Raw genomic sequence first — 17,771 nt, 5'->3', positions numbered from 1 at the left:
GTGTGCTACACTTTGAGGAATTAATCAGAATTATTTTCTTAAAGGTATAAGGATATGAGTACATGAGTGATTTATTTTAGCACTGTTTGGAAAGACAAAAACGGAAGCTATAGTAATATCCATTATTATAAGACTGAATCAATAACCATGCTCCCTCCATAAAATATAATATTATGAGGTGATTTTATTTTTTTTAATTTTGAGGCCTGAGAATTTATTTTCTTAATATTTATTTAGTTGGCTGCACCGGGTCTTAGTTGCAGCACACGGGATCTTCAATCTTCACTGTGACATAAGGAATCTTTAGTTGTGGCATGTGGGATCTAGTTCCCAGACCAGGGATCTGGAGCACAGATCTGGAGCACAGGGATCTGGAGCTCCCCTGACTTGGAGCACAAAGTCTTAGACACTGGACAACAAGGGAAGTCCCTGAAGTGGTTTTAAAAATGGAGTCATCTACATACTTACATGGGAAGAGAGCCCTTTTGTCTATGTAATTTATTGAATGCCTCCTTGTTCCTTGTCTGGATTACTTCATTCATTGAATCTTCACAAAATCATTTAGGGGTTGCAGTATTAGCCCATATTACTGCTGAGGAATTTGATATAGGAAGAAGAGGTTATTTGCCCAACATCACCCAGGGAGTGTAGAATCAAGATAACCCCAGGAATTTCAATGCCTTAGATAGTTCTTAAGTTTTAGACTGTATTGTAGGTCTTGAAGAATGTGTGTTAAATTGTCAATTTCGTTTAACCTTTGAAGGAAGTAGCAGATCCACAAGGGATGTCTCTGCATCCCTACCTGAGCTCATCGTGTTTGTTCTCATTGCCTAAAAGGCTGACACCTTTAAACCCTAGTTAGAAAATAGAGACGTGAGAGGAGACATTTCAATTTATGCTCTGGGTCCAATAGCAGGCTCCCAGTGTTACTCTCTGAGCCTCAACGTCTGGGGTAAAGACCTTCCAAAATGACTCACCCCTAGAGGACTGGTTTATTAGAACCACATCCCTATGAATCTCACTTGGGGTCCCTAGCTGCCAGTCATAATTCCCCACTGCTTCCCACCTCTGAGGCCGTTCAGTCTGGCAGTGCTCAGTCGCTCCGTCGTGTCCAGTTCTTTGCGACCCCGAGGACTGTAGACTGCGAAGCTCCTCTGTCCATGGGATTTTCCAGGCAAGAATACTGAAGTGGGTTGCCATGCCCTCCTCCAGGGATCTTCCCTGGGGTCCAACCTGAGTCTCTCATGTCTCCTGCATTGGCAAACGGGTTCTTTACCACTAGCGCCATGTGGGAAACCCTTAGTCTGGCAGTTCTTGTACCTAGCTTTCCTAGTTCTCTTAAATTTCACCTCTTCTAAGATTTAAGATTCTTCTTAACGATTCCTGAATGTCAGAGCTCAACTTATTCCCCCTTTTATGGTGGGGGAATCTTTATTTCCAGAGTAATGCCAAGACTGCAAATTGTCCCCACATTAGGATGGGTAGGGCTGAAGGTGTGCCCTGGCTGTGTTTGTCATCCTTGGATGCCATCCATCTTTTCAAGGGGAAGTACAAAGATACATTCTAGGGAGCCATCGATGGAATCACTGAGGCAGGAGCTGGCTTGTTTCTAAGTACATTATAATCACTATTGGCAAATCTATTCTGATAATCTCTCTTTGAAAATGAAAGCTCTGGGCAGTATGACAAGTATTGTGAAGTGTAGCACCTTGCTACTGACAACAACATAATTATTATTATCATTGTTATTATCCTACAGAGATTTATTTGCAAACTTTAAATGGCAAGTATTTTTATCTGGTTTCCTGCCAGATACCAGGTGTCCCTCCCTCTGTCTTGGTTAATAATGCCTATAAACATCCATTGGAAATAAGCCTCCTCTTCTGTGAACATTTACGTGATATAAAGTGGCAAGAGATGACTGAACCTTGGGGACTGAACTATGACAAGATCATCATCTGGGTCTGGTATGGGACAGATTCGACCATGTTCTTCACATTCAGAATCTCTCATCTTGTCAAGATAACATCACGGTAAGCTTTATGACACCCCATTTCAGAGACTAGGATATTGAGGATTTAAGAGGTCATGTGATTTGATGACAGTCATCAGTAAGTTGTAGTAGAACCATAATTCGGATACACACCTTCCTGACCTAAAAGCCCATCACGTTGTCCAATTCCGGCTTCCCATGGCCAAACCACAGACTTGCTTTAGTGACGTCCCATCTTTGTAAGGAGTTCCTTCGACAAATCTCAATGCTAAGGGAAGTCCTCTCTGACTTCTGGGTTGTGGCCACTGTGCAGGGGTGGGGACACATGGGTAGAGGTTGACTTTTCTCCTTCCTACCCAGAACTACACATTTTGGAAGCTCCCAACTCTTGGCACTGTGCTGCATGAGCACACAGCTGTGGGATGTCCTCCAGGCAAGATGTTTATTTTTACTGACCCTTTTTCTCCCATGTTTTTATTTTATTTATTTTTTTTTTCCCTCGTGGGTTTCAGTGTGAACATTCACCATCCACATGAGATCTTCCAGCTGCTTTGGAAGCTCTTTGGAGACTAAGGTCTGAAAGCCACAGTCTGTGACCCTGCCCTGTGAGAGGTGCTCTGAGGGAAGAACACGGGGACAGGGGTAAGGCTGGGAGGGAGCAGAGGACAGGGGAGACCCAAGTCAAGGATGCCTATGGTCCCTCAGTGGCTGAGGGGGGTGGGCTTTTGGGATGACTGGCAGAAGTGGAAAATCCTTCCAGCGCTGCTCCTATTTCTTTCCCCACTGGTCCTTTTTGAGGATTTCAGGACTTGCTTCTAAGTAATTTTTATTTGGTGTAAAGCAAAAGGCCCCAAGCTTACTGTCAGGAGCTGCAACTTTTCACCAAATCAAAAGGTGATCTACTGGATACATTCCAACTATGTGATGTTGCATTTTTTTCTTGTGCAGTCACATAGTTGGGACCGACTTTTTGCAACCCCATGGACCCCATGGACTGCCAGACTTCCTTGTTTTTCACTATCTCCTGGAGATTGCTCAAATTCATGTCCATTGAGTTGGTGATGCTACCCAACCATCTCATCCCCTGTCTCCCCCTTTTCCTCTTGCTCAATCTTTCCCAGCATCAGGGTCTTTTCCAATGAGTCAGCGCTTTGCATCAGTTGGCCAAAGTAATAGAGCTTTAGCTTCAGCATCAGCCCTTCCAATGAATATTCAGGACTGATTTCCTTTAGGATTGACTGGTTTGATCTCCTTGCTGTCCAAGGGACTCTCAAGAGTCTTCTCTAACACCAGTTTGAAAGCATCAATTCTTTGGTGCTCAGTCTTTTTTATGGTTCACCTCTCACATCCATACATGACTACTGGAAAAACCATAGCTTTGACTAGATGAACCTTTGTTGGCAAAGTGGTATCGCTGCTTTTTAATACACTGTCTAGGTTTGTCACAGCTTTCCTCCCAAAGAGCAAGCATCTTTTAAATTCATGAGGGTTTTGACTCACATATAAATAGAGCAGAGGGTATAAATGAAAAAACAAACAACAAAACAATAAAAGTATGTATTTTCACCAAAAAGTTTGTCCCTGGGTATCTGCAGGCGATTGTTTCCAGGACCGCCCCCCACCCCCCTGCACCATGAATCTGCAGATGCTTAAATCCCTTATATAAAATATCAAATAACCTAGACACACAGTCATGTATCCTTTAAATCATCTCTAGGTTACTCATAATACCTAATACAATGAAAGTACCATGTAAATAGCCATAAATACAATGTAAATGCTATGATAATAGTTGCCTGTGTATGGAAAATTCAAGTTCTACTCTTTGGAGATTTCTGGAAGTTTTGATCTTCAGTTGGTTGAATCTGCTAATGCAGAACCTGTGGCTACAGAGGGCCCGTTGTATGTTGCGTCAGTATCTCCCTATTTCAGCCACGATGGGCACAACTCTTCAGCACATTACTCTAATGAACGAATGTATTCTTATCCAGCTATCAGTAATTTAGACAACAAGCCAAGCAGCTTGTGTAGGGCAGGACTGGGTTAGTATAGATGGAAACTGTTACATAGGAAAAACGTGTACAAGACTGAGGAGAGGTCATGCTAGACACTTGATCACTCAGCACTGGGTGTAGATCAACTTGGGGAGGAAAGACAGACGGCTGGAGCGATCCAGACCCAGCTGGACAGATGGTGCTAACCTGCAAAAGAGAGGAAGGGCTTCAGACAGAATCCCAGAAGAGAAGGCGTACAGAGCAGGTCCTGAGGCTATACCCAAAGCTTTCACTCCTCCATTAGGAGGCCTCCCTGTGGCTTCCTCTCTTCCTCTGCAACATTCTCTCTCTCAGAGATGCTGCTTCTGTATTGCAGAGCCTGGCTCACCTGGGTCCCCAGAGTAATCCTCATCTCCTCTTCTTGCTGGGCTGGAGGTGAAAACTGAATGCAGTCTTCCAGATGGATTTATATCACCCTTTGATCTAGAGAACTAGATTTAAGGTTAGGGGTGTGGCTTCCTCTTTCTCACTGCTCATCACTGAAGAACTCTCTGGGGTTCTCTTTCCTCCAGTTTATGTTGGTTTGGAGATCTGTGGTTTGTAGTCAAGCCCTATTATCTGAGCCCTGATCCTCAACTCTCTTTTTCCTCAATGACTTCACTTCAACATGATGCATTACCCCTTAATTCCTTACCCTGAAACTGCTGAAAATTCCCTATTCAAAACACAATATTGAAAAGTATTCCCTTGAAGAGTCAACACAGCAACGAGGTCAATGCTCTCCAAATTTATCCCTAAGTCCTGCTTACGAAATTCCTATCAAAATCCCAGCACGATTTCTTTGTAGACAGAGACACTCTTATTCTAATGTTTATATGAAAAAAGCAAAGGATGAGAACAAGTAAAATGTTTTGAAAAAGAAGAACAAAGGAGTCACTCTATCTGATGTTAAGGGTTACTATACAGATTCAGTAACTGAGACAGTGTGGTATTGGCAGAGGGAAAGACACAGAGCAATGGACAGAATAGAGAACCTAGATATAGACCCATGTAAATACACCCAACTGATTTTTGACAAAGACACAAAAGGAGAGCCTTTTCAAAAAAATGGTTCTGGAGCAACTGGACATCCATAGGCAAAATAAAAGGAAACTTGACCTAAAACTGAACTCAAAACTTACACAAAAATTAACTCAAAATAACTTGCAAACTTAAATATTTAAAACTATAAAATTTGTAGAAAAAAATAAAGACAGGATAAAATCATCAGGATCAAGGGCTAGGCAAAACAACTTTAGACTTGACATTAAAAGCATGAACCACAAAAGGAAAATAAAATAAATTGGACTTCATCAAGATTTTCTAAATTTGCCCAATGAAAACCCTGATAGAAGGAAGAAAAGAGGAGCTACAGACCGGGAGAAAATATTTGCAAACCACATATCTGGCAAAGGATTAATTTCTATTAGTAGAATATAAAAAGAAGGCGTGATACTCATGAGAAAACAACAACAACAAAGTATTCAGTTAGAAAATGTACAAAAGACATGGAAAGATATTTCACCAAAGAGGATATATTCATGGCAAATACATACATAAAAAGATGCTCAACATCATTAGCTATTATGGAAATGCAAATTAAAACCACAATATCATTACATGTCTATCAAAAAAACAAATAAAAAGTAGAGACGACACCAAATACTGGCAACAATGAAGAGCAACTGAACCACTCATACATTTCTGATGGGAATGCAAAATAGTATCACCACTCTGGACAAGAGCTTGGCAGTTTCCTATAAAACTGAATATGCAACTATCATGTAACCCAGCAATTGCACTCTGGTATTTATCTTAAGGAAAAGAAAACTGATGTTCACACATAAACCTGTACGTAAGTGTTCACAGAAGCTTTATTCACTATAGGCAAAACTTCTAAACAACTCAAATATTCTTCAACAGGTGAACTGGTAAGCTACCTGTGGTACATCTATACCATTACATACTATGCAGCAATGAAAAAGACATGAACTATTGATACACACCCAACTGAATGGATCTCAAGGTAATTATGCTGAATGAAAATAAGACAATCTCAAAACATCAAATACTGTACAATTCCATTTATATATTGTTCTTGAAATAATCAAATTGGAGAGAGAGAGAGCAGACAGTAGTTGCCAGACCTTACTGTGGTGGAGAATTGGTGGGTGTGGTCACAATGGAATAATGAAAAGAAGCCTTGTGATGATGGGACAATTCTGCATCTTGATTTAATTGTGGTGGTGGTAATAAAATTAACATGTGACAAAACTGTATAGAACTATAAACACATGGCAGATTCCCCGGTGGCTCAGTGGTAAAGCAACCACCTGCCATGCAGCAGACAGGGGTTTGATCTCGGGAACCCCCTAGAGAAGGAAACGGCAACCTACTCCAGTATTCTTGCCTGGAGAATCCCTTGGACAGAGCAGCCTGCTGCTCTATAGTCTATGGGGTCCCAAAGAGTTGGACACAACTTAAAGACTAAATAACAACAGATATTAATACAAATGAGAGCCTGCTGCTCTATAGTCTATGGGGTCCCAAAGAGTTGGACACAACTTAAAGACTAAATAACAACAACAGATATTAATACAAATGAGTGCATATAATTAGCACAACCTGAATAAGCCCTGTGGCTTGTACCAATGACAATTTCCTAATATCACTATTTTATATAGTTACAGATGTCATCACTGGGGAAAACATGGGAACTTCCCAAACAATCTTCCTGTTAGTCAATGATTACTTCAAAGTAAAAAGTAAAAACAAAAAAGTTCACTTTAGCACAGTATGTCTACAAATGATCCCCCTTTTTTTCCTCTAATAAAAAAAGCCTATATTTGCCTCTCATGCTTCTCTTTCATTAATTCTATCACTCACGATCTCCTTGAACTTCCTACCAATTCATTCTAATTGTTTTCCTTGATGTCTCTGCCAATGCTTTGGTCTCTTCTCAGTCTCTTAGAGAGGTTTGATCATGTGGTGAATATTCACCAAACTCTGTCCTGAAGAACACTAATTTGATTAAAGATATTTGAGTAGGAAAATGTCAACTGAGACTATTATTTAAAAACATTTCTGAAATGCTGAGCAAAACGACTTGCTTTACTGCTCAATTTCTGAGAGTCTTTAATGAAGTGATTTACTTTATGAACCTCTAAGAATCTGTCAGAGCTTGAAACAATCTCCTAAGTATCTTTCCATATAACCTTACTTTCAGGGAGTGAATTCATGGGACTGGTGTTCCATGTGAGATCGTTCTTGGAAATGCAGTATGTAGCCCCACACCTCTATACTCCCACACACATTTACACATCATTCTTTTTATACATCCTTTCTCTGACCTGTGCGTTTCTTCATGATTCATGTTGTCAGTTCTATTAATGTATCCCTGAAGACGCATTATATTCCTTTCTTGCACCTTCCCATCCAGCTTCCCAAACTATATTTATTGTCTCACAACATTCAGTATTTGGGACACATATCTTTTTATTCTGCCTCTCTACACTTGGTGTCAATTCTCATGGTTCCATTTATCTCTTTGGAGCATCTTCTAAATCTGTCTCATTAGTCAGATGTTGCCTCTCTAATCCACACACCCGTACCCAATCTCCATCCGGGTAGTGTGAGAGCAACTCTAAACCAATCTATCTGAAGCTGAATTGCAATTTCTCAGTCCTGACTGTTATGAACTGAATGTCTGTGCCCCCTGTAATTCATCAGTTGAAGCTCTAACCCTCAATGTGGTGGTATTTAGGGGTGGGGCCTCCAGGAAGTGATCAGGTTTAGATGAGGTCATGAGGGTGGTGGGGTCCCCATGATGTGATTGATGAGTGTCATTTACAAAGAGGAAGACAGACCCGAGCTCTCTCTCTCTCTGCCATGGGAGGAAGGACACATTAAGGAAGCAGCACCTTCAAACCAGGAAGAGGGAACTCACCAAGAACTGCATCTTGTAAGCACCTCGATCTAGAACTGCCTTGCCTCCAGAATCATGAGAAATCAAAATCTGCTGTTGAAGACTGTGTTGGTATTTTATTAGGGCAGCCTGAGCTAACACACTGGTCTTCTTAGTCCCCTCATTTCAGGAAAAGCCACCTTCACAAACCCAATCAACTAAGGCAGCAAGCTGGAAGTGGTTCCACCACTTCCCCTTCCAAACCATAGTTTCAGAATTAGAACTTGCAGAGTACCAGAACCCACATATGAATTAGGTCATATGTGCCCATTCCCTTAAGGAAAATGTGATTTAGATGTTAAATTTATACCAAAACAAAAGTAATAGACCTATGTCATAAACCCCCTACCTGCCAGACATCAAAACCCAGAGTCTTCTCACTTAACCACTCCACCTCCTTTAAATTCAGTATTTCAACAGCCTTTAATATTCATTCTCCCCTTTCCATTTTCTCTGCAGTTTGCCATGGCTTCTGTTCTAAACATTCTGACAGTCTCCTTAGCTGACTTTTCACCCCCAATCTTCCCTTTCTCTATTTAATATTTCACAGCACCATTACATTTTCAGAATCTTCAGTAATAATTGTTGGCTTACACTGGATGCTGAATGAAGTTTACAATTTTTAATCCCAAAAGTAATAATGACTTACAATATGTCCCACCTTCTACCTCCATCTGTATATAAAAAATTGCACTACTTTTAAAAAATCAAACCCTCCTCTTTTAAACTACTTATTTCTATTTCTGTCTTTGGTTTAATACATTTATTTACTGGTATCAGAACCTCTGGATTGGAAGCCCTGGGTCCAGTCTCTATATTGTTAGTATCTGTCAGTAACTTATATAAAATAACCTAACGAACATTTAATAACACGTGAGGAGAAAAGCATATGGGAAATGTGATAAAAAAATAGATGGTAATTCAAGCCACTGGCCACCTTCGTATCTTGATGACTTGCAAAACGATAAGCGGAAGGATGGATACACAGATGCAAGGCTACTTGGATGAACAGGTAGCAGATCACAGTGTGTTAGAGTATGACAAATATGTGGAAAAAACAGCTAACTTCCTACATCACTCAGCTTAAGATAACATCAGGGAGAACTGGCTTTGCTAATCCCCTGTTGATAAAAGTAGGGAGACCTCAGTGCCACTCAGTTCTCAGACTCCCCCATATTCCTGCAATCCCGGTAGTCACTCCTACCTACTTACTCCACAAGAAATGAACAGATGCACTGACAGACCATAAAACCAAAGGCAGGATACATTGTCCTGCATGATGAGTGGATTTCCTACGGTCTTGAGTTTCCTCATCAGTAAACTGAAGACACTAGGTAAAGTAGTGTGGGAGGATCAGCCTAGCCTTGGTCATTCCTTGCAAATCAGCCATAAGTGAAGCTCTTTCCTAGTATGGCTTCCACTATGGGGGCCTCAGAGAACCAAGAATCACTTCCTGCATGGGCAGGATGGGACTAGGGGGTCTCAGTAGATCACCCGCCTCTGTCTCAGCTTCCCCTGGATAACTCGCCTGTCTGACTTCATTTTCACTCTAGGCTTAGTTGCCTGAGATGAAGATTAATGTTGCAAGAATTTATTATGGAATATTCTTGGGATTAACAACTGTGGAAGGATAGAGAAGGGAGTAGAATTGGCTAGACAGAGAAGTCAGGTGCTGTGTGGTCTCAAAAAGGATTCAGTCGGCTTCATAAGGAACTCTGAAAAACCTGGATGCCTTTCAGAGTTGTCCCCAGGTGTGATGGAGAGATGGGCCTTTACATCTCTGTGTCAACTGGACTTTGGAAACAGGATGCCTCAGTTGAGCAAAGTAGTTCTCTTTAGGCAAGGAATGTCTAGAAGGGGATTGACTGCCTGAGCGCTATCTTCCAGCTGAACAACAGATTTATTATTCCTATGATGGGTCTGGGTGGTCCATTTTAATGATGTGTTCTGTTCCTAGGTAAGTATGGTCTCTGGAAATCAGTATTACCTGGACAAGAAGTAGGAAGACCGTGTGTTGGCAGAGGTGTCTTACAGAGCTGGAATTCTTGTGTCTTTCTCACTGTATGGAGGACAATCTGGAATGTGTTATAGCTACCTACAGATTCCTCAACAGGCACACTTCCACTGATATTGGTAGATTAATTTACTGCCTGGCCTGATCTCTTTCTCCCAAACATTTATTGTCTGATTAATTTCACTCTCCCTTTCTCAATTCACCTTCTTGCCAGATGTCATTTTCAGTCCTTTCTGATAGGTCTCCATTGTTCTTTTGGATGGGTTGCTTGGAATAGGTTGCTTCACAAAAGGCTGACTAGATGGGTAAGTAATCTGATGGAAGTTTGAGGAAAATGTACGGATTAATTGATGAGTGGATGGGTATATGTTCCCACCGGCCAGTTTATCTTAAATTCCTTCCTCTTTTCCTTGTTGCAGTATCAGAAGAGAAAAGAATGAAGTTAAACCTGGAACTCTGGGGACTTCCCTGGTGATCCAGTAGTTAAGAATCCACCTGTCAATGCAGGGGACATGAGTTTGATCCCTGGTCTGTGAAGATCCCCCCAACATGCTGCAAGGCAACTAGCCTGTGTGCCACAGCTGCTGAGCCTCTGCTCTAGAGCCCATGAGCTGCAACTGCTGAAGCTTTCACCCTAAGTCCATGCTCTGCAACAAGAGGAGCCATCATGATGAGAAGCCCACACACCGAAACGAGAGAAAGCTTGCGTGCAGCAAGGGAGACCCAGAACAACCAGAAGTAAATAAAAACTAAAAACAAACAACCCAAACCTGGAACTTCAGTTGGAAAGAAAGGAAGAATGTAGAATAAATTGCAGCAGTGCCCAAAGGACATCCGTCTTACAGATCTCAGAGGCACCAGGCTCATGTCTGTCTCTGTTTCTTTGCCTATGCTCAATTCTCTCCATCTGTGACTTCCTGGACTCAACTCTGGTTTCATCCACCCTTCATGATCCAAAAGCATTCCTCCAAACAACTCTTTCTTCAACAAGCTACCTCGTTCTATGAATCAAATTAGATTGAATAACAGAACTCAAGGTAAGAAACATTCATTGATCACCTATTCTGTGTGGCGACGTTCTTATGACTTCAAGATTAGAGCAAAACGGGAAAAACTCAGTTCTTCTTTCAAAAAGTTTGTTTTCCTTTTATACACATTTTGTAGCAGCACAATAGTAGTCATTACCACAGAAGACGTAAGACGTCTTAAGAACAGAAGATGTATGGTAAATGCTCCCTGATTTTTTTTTTAAAGGAATGAATGAATGAATAGGTTTGCATTTTGGCAAATCATTCAGATTGGATCGATAGTTATGATGCAGGAAGGCAAGGTATAGGGTGCTGCCTGAAATGAGATGCTGAATGAGGACAGTGGCAGAGAGGTCAGAAAATTAACTGGATAGTCGAGAAAATGTTGCCTTGCTTAGGGACATACACACAGCCTCTCTTAGGGATCTGTCAACAAAGCATGTTGGGTCAATGAATAAGTGATAATGAGGCTGGTACCCTGTCACATCCAAAGTCATAAATTCACTAAAGAGAGCTTATTTTCTTTTTCTTACTATTTTAAGTTTTTTCTTGAAAAGTCACATTTCTCCTTTTTCACCAGCTTGCAGCAAATTCATTTATAGTTCAATTTAAGTAATGAAGCATTTTACATAGTGATCTTTTCACATTTAGAATAATCACTCAGTTGTTTTCCCCAAACATATTTATATTAAGGCATTTTGGAAGCAAATTTGTAGTCTGCCAGCCATCAAACATATATTAAAGCTGAATTTTAGCAGCTTACCAATGAAATAAAACAGACTAAAATCTGAGTTGTCAAGTTGTCGTCTTGGCTTCGGGAGTGACCAAGTGAGGAAGTGCAGGCTTTCTCCTGAGCTCAGTGCCCAGTACAAAGCACCCTATTTTTTTCTGATTTGTTTCATACATGTATTTTTGAATTTTTGACTCAAAAAAATTAGGCCTCTTATCCACCTGCCTACCACATATGCATATACTGACTAGGCTCAAGCTCTAAGAAGCAACTAATTTCCACATGCCCTCCAAATATATTTTTTTTTAATTTCTTGTGTTTTTGTTATGGGTTTCTTCACTGATAAATGTTGTCTGAAACTCTTCTCTCCCAGATTCCCACTGTTAGAATTAGCCACTGTCTTCTCTGTCTTGCATACATCATATTAATATGTGTCATTGTCGATGTTTGGCACAAAAAAGACATGTTTGATAAACATCTATTGAATTAGATAAAGGCAAGGACCACAAGAGAAAATAAAAGACCAAAAAGGAAACACATTTGCAAAATCTCAGTGAATACATACTCCAGATTTTTGCATTTCATTGCATATAAACTATTACCTTTAAAGAAAAAAATGGTAAATAAATATTAACTCTAGTTAGTAATGTGCATACTGAAACAATCAGGAGGAGTGTACAGGTGTCTACCATCCACTTGGAAATGTGTAAAAAATAGATGGATCAGTGATGAATAGAGGGGCAGACAGATGGATAGACGTGTGATTCACAGAGCAAGTAAAATCTACATGGCAGAATTTAGGTGGTAGGTATGTGTTGGGGCTTCCCTGGTGGCTCAGCTGTTAAAGAATCCACCTGCAATGTGTGAGACCTGGGTCCAATCCTTGGGTTGGGAAGATCCCTTGGAGAAAGGAAAAGCTACCCACTCCAGTATTCTTGCCTGGAGAATTCCATGGATAGTATAGTCCATGGGGTTGCAAAGAGTTGGACACGACTGAGCGGCTTTCACACATGTGGATGCTGACTGTAAAATTCTTTCGACTTTGCTCTATATTTGAAAAATTTTATAATAAAAGTCTGAGGATAAAAGATGAAAGAAAAGACTAACCAAGGAGTATATAAATGCAACTAAAGTAATCAGCATGATCCCTCTTGACTCTGATAATCAGCATTATCTTAATTTTTTTTTCATCAACTTATTTTTTAAGCACCCACTATGGTTCAAAGAACAATGCTTTAAAATAGGCAGGAAGGAACCTTTGCAAAATATTTCCATGGGAGGAAGAAACTGCTAAAGGTCACCCAGGGGGTCCCTCCTTTTATGTATACTTACCCCCAAATTTATCCATCAGTCTGAGATGAAAATACAACTCATAGGTTTCAAGATTAATGATGGTATATGTGTGTTTTTGAGGTATGGGCAGGGACATTTTATGGAAACAGCCAACACAAGATTTGTAGCAGGATCACAGGAGCTCTGGCCTGAAGCTATTACATCATTCACATACAATATTTTATTTACTTGGATTTCAAGGAAATAAATTAAGGACACATTTGAGGGGTGAGAATGACGCTTTGGAAACCACATATATCTTTCTTTAGACTTTATAGAGTTTAGAGTAGACTAATAAATAAAGGCTGGGGTTGGCTGATTAGATCTAAGGAAGTTGGAGAAAACATTGCAGTAATGGGGACCCAGGTTAGCTGGTTCCTTGGGACGAGCACCTAATTCACAAGTGAGTTCGCCTACTTTATGATGTCAACATTCTACAACCTCTCCATGTCTTAATTTCCTCAACGGTGAAACACAGCAAGAGTCTCTATCTGGACATCCTACTCTACATGGCAGACTGAACACACTGGTTTGTCTCTGATCCCTAAAGAGTTCACTAAAATGAGAGCAAAAGTCAAAGCACAAGGAGAACAAAGGAGGAAATACAGGAAGAAAATGAATGAAACACAGAAAGCAGATGAGTAAGTCAAAACTGACTTTGTTGAAGGGACACAGCTGAGGCCACTAACCAAGGCAGGCCACTCTCTGTTTTGAGAAAGGATCTGAAATCAGACACTCCAGCTATCTCTGAAGGAAGAATGAGCCAGAAGACTGAACTCAAAGAGGGCTTCTTAAATGACTATATAAGATTGCTCAGATGCTGAGGTCAGCTCCTCCATGCTATGGGATCAAGGTCACCACCATTCCCCAACTTCAGTAGAAGATTGTGAATGTAATACTTAGAGAAAGAGAACCAGAAACTCTAGCCCCAGGTCATGAGGTATGGATGAAGATTTAAACAAGACAACAAATCAAATAAAGAGTTGGGAATACCAGACCACCTAACCTGTCTCTTGAGAAACCTGTATGCAGGTCAGGAAGCAACAGTTAGAACTGGACATGGAACAACAGACTGGTTCCAAATAGGAAAAGGAGTACGCCAAGGCTGTATATTGTCACCCTGCTTATTTAACTTATATGCAGAGTACATCATGAGAAACGCTGGGCTGGAAGAAGCACAAGCTGGAATCAAGATTGCCAGGAGAAATATCAATAACCCCAGATATGCAGATGACACCACCCTTATGGCAGAGAGTGAAGAGGAACTAAAAAACCTCTTCATGAAAGTGAAGGAGGAGAGTGAAAAAGTTGGCTTAAAGCTCAACATTCATAAAACCAAGATCATGGCATCTGGTCCCATCACTTCATGGCAAATAGACGGGAAGACAGTGGAAACAGTGGCAGACTTTATTTTTCTGGGCTCCAAAATCACTGCAGATGGTGATTGCAGCCATGAAATTGAAAGACACTTACTCCTTGGAAGGAAAGTTATGACCAACCTGGACAGCATATTTAAAAGCAGAGACATTACTTTGTCAACTAAGGTCTATCTAGTCAAGGCTATGGTTTTTCCAGTGATCATGTATGGATATGAGAGTTGGACGGTGAAGAAAGCTAAGTGCTGAAGAATTGATGCTTTTGAACTGTGGTGTTGGAGAAGACTCTTGAGAGTCCCTTGGACTGCAAGGAGATCCAACTAGTCCGTCCTGAAGGAGATCAGTCCTGGGTGTTCATTGGAAGGACTGATATTGAAGGTGAAACTCCAATATTTTGGCCACCTCATGCGAAGAGTTGACTCATTGGAAAAGACCCTGATGCTGGGAGGGACTGGGGGCGGGAGGAGAAGGGGACGACAGAGGATGAGATGGCTGGATGGCATCACTGACTTGATAAGACATGGGTTTGGGTGGACTCTGGGAGTTGGTGATGAACAGGGAGGCCTGGCATGCTGCAATTCATGGGGTCGTAAAGGGTCAGACACGACTGAGCGGCTGAACTAAAATGCAGACTGAAAGATGTCTACAGACTGACTCCACCTGAAGTCTCCTTTCCTTTTTTTGGCTCCTGGAATTCTGGTGAGCAGACTTAGGAATTCTAGGAAATGTGAGGATTCATTACTGGGAAAACTGACCAACTCAACAAAAATTGAAAAAAAAAAAAATTAGACTAAGGGATGGATGGATAGAGAGAGATATTATATAAAGTTTTTTTGAAATAAAAAGAGAGAGGGAAAAGAAGATGAAATGTTTAACAAGAGGAAGTGGATATAAAAGAACTGAATCCATCTTCATGCTAGGAAGTAATAGATGGTATCTAAAAATGAAAAAAAAATATGACTTTGGGCATATTACTGAGAAATATGAATGTAAATACTTGATGATTATGACCAAAGGATTTGAGAGCAGTTGTTTTGGGGTAGAAGATATAAGGCTGAGAAAGTTTGGGGGAAGGGAGGAAACAGCTTATTTTTTTACCTATGTAACAGAAGAATGTTATTACAAAAAAAAAAAAAAACCCAAAACTATGCTCATATTTCACCTCTACAAAAAACTAATTTATCTTGACAAAAGCTAGCTAACTTAGCCCTGGGGTAACGCAGGCTGCTGCATGTGGTAGGCAGTGGGTCCCAGAGGTTGAGATGTAAGCTCTGAGCTAAGTGGTCTAGTTTTCCTCTGGCTCCATGGCCTTACATGCTGTGTGGCCTTGGGAAACTTATTTATGCTCTCATTGCCTCAATTCTTCTATCTGTAAATTGAAGACAATTTCATAATAAACATGAAGGACCTATTTCACAGCTTGCTGTGGGGGTTAGAGAAATAGTAAGTTTTGGTTAGTTAGTTTTCAGCTAAGTAGGAAATGCTAAAAACGTATATTGTCATTGTTATACACAGCTGATTATCATTATTATACAAAGTGATTGAAGAATGATGTTCATATACTATATATATATATGTAAAATATATAGGAAATAATAAAAAGATAGTAAGATCTACATTGAGAGGTTTGGTATATTTTTTAAACATAGGAAAATCCTAGAAATATAAGCAACATATGAAGAGTGATTTCCTCTTAGTCATGAACTTTTCTGCATTTTCAAATTTTTCTACAGTAAACATATCTCACTTTTATAATCAGAAAGAAAAACTTGATTTTAAAATGCAAATGAGCTTTGGAAGATAAATCTGGCTGTCTCAGGGAGAAATGATGTGAAGATTAAATGAGAAATGGTAACATCTGGCGCAGTCAGGCAAGGTATTAGCTTTGTTCAAAGGCAATATTCCAAAAGGAGGTGATTTCACTAGTTTTGTCCCATCTGGGCTCCAGTTGTGACCTGGGGTCCTGGCAACACACATACCCATCTCCACCAGTATCTGCAGAAGTTCTTTTAAACACATGCATGTGCAACAGTGATAAATGTTTAATCAAAAATAATAAACTATTAGAGTTAAGAACTGCTATACATCAGTGTTTTAACTGACAGTAAACAATTTAAAATATTTATTGATTGAACAGATAAAATCTATTGGGATAAGAACTATATACAGCTTACTGTGTCATTACCTCAACTGTAATATTGTAAAACAACCTACAAGGGTTGCTGACTGTATTCCTGATAAAAACTTTTAATTCCCTGTCCATCAGGAAACTATTCAACCCTGTTAACAATCACTGCCATGGAGGCCAGCATATCGGTGAAGTTTCCTCTGTAATTTTTTTCCAGTGCTGCCCACATTCTGTTGATTTGCTTTTACTTAGTCCTCTCTGTCCCTTTTAACATTTACCGCCTTCCACTTTTTATCAAAGTTCTTGCATAAAATCCCCAGCTTTTGTTGATATTCTCATTGATGTTCACTTTATGTAACTTAACATGGCAAAGCAAACTTGCTTCCCTCCAAAATTTATGCCACATGCTTTCATTCATTCATTTGCTCACTCACTCATTTGTTCCGTCAACAAATGAGTATTGAGATGGTACTATGTTCCTGATGTGTGATGAGCAAGATATAATTCCAGAGCTTGAAAATTGGAAGTCTAGTGGAGGCAACAAACATTTCACTTTATATCCACAAGGGAGGGCATGCATACCTCAGTAGAAGTAAACACAGGGTGCTAAAAGGCATGTGTAAGGAAGTACCTGATTCAGAGAAGGTGAGTCAGGCTGGATTTCTTGGAGCAGGGAAACTGTTCATTACCTCTGTTCCACTTCTCTACGGAAAGTTTTTCATTCTTCCCAACTGGTGCTCCATTACATTCTTCAGTTATTTCTGGGACAGGTATAGTTTCCTAATACTACAAATGGATCTCAAAAAAAAAAAAAAAAAAATGGATCTCCAGTTAGTCTGAAAAATGACACATCAGTGTCAGAGAGTGTCAGAGAACGCCTGCTCAACTTTTTCTCATCCTACCACTCTTAAGCAAAATTCTGAGTTCCATAAAGCTTAGGAGCAAATCTGTCCTGCTCATGTTTTAACAAAAGTGTTTAGCACTGTTTCTCACATAGCAGGTGTTTCATGAGTAAATAAATAAGTGAATGGACTGTAGGGGATAGTCAATGTCCATTTATCTTTCAAATTAAAAGACTGGATGAGATGTTCACCAAGTCCTGTTTCAGCTCGGAAATGCTTTAGTTAATATGTCCAATGGATCTTTTCATAAGAATGTGGCTTCTCTGGGCTT

At 40.2% G+C, this 17,771-nt stretch overlaps 1 protein-coding gene across 1 annotated transcript in view; it reads right to left on the bottom strand.

Moving 5' to 3' along the window:
• The window catches only part of LOC122421199, a 334,893-nt gene extending 317,506 nt beyond the window's left edge, over positions 1-17,387 (bottom strand). Inside the window, exon 1 of the mRNA XM_043437070.1 lies at positions 17,230-17,387. The gene's annotated coding sequence lies outside the window, so the exon portion shown is untranslated. The remainder of the gene's footprint in view (positions 1-17,229) is intronic.
• Positions 17,388-17,771: the final 384 nt, after the last annotated feature.

This window comes from Cervus canadensis, chromosome 18, assembly GCF_019320065.1.
Source record: "Cervus canadensis isolate Bull #8, Minnesota chromosome 18, ASM1932006v1, whole genome shotgun sequence".
In the NCBI taxonomy this organism is placed as follows: domain Eukaryota; kingdom Metazoa; phylum Chordata; class Mammalia; order Artiodactyla; family Cervidae; genus Cervus; species Cervus canadensis.
Note: the sequence above shows the minus strand (reverse complement) of the source record. Positions and strands in the feature narration are given on the sequence as shown.